Source organism: Gorilla gorilla, chromosome 19 (assembly GCF_029281585.2).
Source record: "Gorilla gorilla gorilla isolate KB3781 chromosome 19, NHGRI_mGorGor1-v2.1_pri, whole genome shotgun sequence".
Taxonomy (NCBI): Eukaryota; Metazoa; Chordata; class Mammalia; order Primates; family Hominidae; genus Gorilla; species Gorilla gorilla.
This window is the reverse complement of record NC_073243.2, coordinates 74766187-74768600: the sequence shown is the minus strand read 5'-3', so window position 1 is coordinate 74768600 and position 2414 is coordinate 74766187.

Below are 2414 nucleotides of genomic sequence, written 5' to 3'. Positions count from 1 at the left end.
TATGCACATTAAAATTTAATACTCAATGCTTAAGAATATCCAATGGACTCTACCTTTTAGTAGCTTACATTCTGTTCTACTGCACTGTATGGTAGCCACCAGTCATGTGTGGCATTTACACTTAAATGTAACTTATTTTAAATGAAACAGCAAGAAAATTCATTTCTTCTGTAATACTCCCCATAATTTAAGTGTTAAATAATTACTCCTGTAAGAGTGAATATTGTCTTGGATATCTGTGATGTAAAATATTTCCATCATTGCTGAAAGTAATATTGAAAGTGCTGCTCTGCAGCAAAAATCAACCATTTTTATTTTTACTTTTTGTAAAGAGTCAAGAAATAAATATTTCAGGTTCTGCAGCCTATATGCAGTCTCTTTTCTCCTTCTCCTCCCTCTACTTCTTCTTTAACAAGCCGTTTAAAAAATGGTAAGCAATACTTGGTTAGTGGGTAAACAAAAAATGAATTAATTAAAAAAAATAAAAAACATGCTGTGGAGTGAATGTGGTGTATAGGCCATAGTATGTAGATGCCCATTCTAGGTAACAATTTTGTAGATAAAACAGGTGATTAAATAATACTTACAAGAAGAGATGTGCAAAGTACTCTGTTGGGTGCAAAAGGCCTAAAATAAAAACTAAAAACCTACACAACTTCTAGATTTTCTTGTTATTGAAGGCATTCCTTAATTTTAATCTGATTTTTTTCCAAGAAAAGACAGAGGTGGTACAAAAAATATCTTGAGTTTCACCCAGTGCTAAATCAGCCTTGCCATCAAACGTAGCTGCACCAGGGAGGAATGGAAGATTATCATTCTAAATTGACAACAATTTCACACCAGTAACTGGAGGCACAGAGTAGCCATTTCAAGACACAATAATGATGATAACAAATTAACTGAAATAGTCCCCTTTATTACTGGCTCCTCTTTACAAAGACCTCAGAGCCCTGTAAAGTATTACAGAATTGTTTCTGTGAGAAGCTTGGGGTATTTCAGTTGCTCTTTTAACAAAAAACGCACCATTATAGTTCCCTTATTTACCACTTGTGTGCATGGAAATTGTGTTTCCTTCTGTAATCCTAACCCCAAAACCCACTCACAGTTAACTCTTTTTGAGATTACACTAAATTATAAAGTTCTCCAGGCAATGGGAACTTTATAAAGTTCTCCAGGCATGGTGAAACCTCGTTTCTACTAAAAATACATAAATTTAGCCAGGGGTGGTGGCGAATGCCTGTGGTCCCAGCTACTTGTGAGGCTGAGTTGGGAGAATTGCTTGAACTGGGGAGACGAAGGTGGCAATGAGGCGAGATCACGGTACTGCACTCCAGCCTGGGTGACAGAGTGAGACTCTGTTTCAAAAACAGTCAAAAAATAAAATAAAAATACAATTTTCCATTTTATTCAGGTTAAACATCTCAAACTGGTTTATGTTGCTTAATCTGTCCCTGTATCTAAAACTGGCCATTACTTCTGCTTGTAAATAGCCTTTTATTTTAAGCACGATAAAAACTCTTCTATCTCAAACTCATTAAATTATTTGTTTGATTATGTAAATTGTAAATGTTTTAATAATGGAGTTACATGAAATACATAATGCCACTGACAACTAATTACATTGTAAATTGCATTATAGCATGTTTTCTATTTCAATTTTACTCCTCAGCCAGGAGGTATAAAATTTGTAGCTAAGTATTCAAAGTATAATTACTTTAATAAATGTGCCATTCTTTGCATATATATTCAAGCTCCTATTCATTAAAAGAATTATAACTATGCTTCAACAAAAATAACTTGATTCTTCCCATATCTAAAGGTAATTAAATTTTAAAACTATAACCTTCAAATGGAAAAGTGTTAACCTTGAAAGCATACTGACGATACTTACCAGACACATAGATGTAAGTTAACTAAACTCTATTTTTGTATTGTGCAAGGTTTGTTTCAAAATGTTTATTAATTGATTTCTTATTAAAAAAGACAAACTAAAGTATATGGGAACTAATATAAATATATAAATATCTGTAACTGTAGATGTAGAAATAGTAGCTTTTTAGGCAAAGGCTATCCAAAAGAATTAGATTATATATGAAGACAACTACAGATACAAACTACAAACCACTCAGGGCAGAGAAGGCAAAAAGGCAAAAATATATTTTACACATTCATTGCTTGGTTGTTAAGACACTATGCCTTGGCAATACAGTAGATCTGTTCCCCATAAAATCACCTCATCAATTCACACTACACAAAGAAAGTTAGAAGAAAAATTTCAAAGTTGATGACTCAAATAAAAACCCAGACTCTAGACAGACAAGATATTTTGTACAACACATCATTTGAATATTATATATTCATATCTCTATTTGAATACGTCCTATTATCTGCAGGTTACATAAGGAGTACAAGTC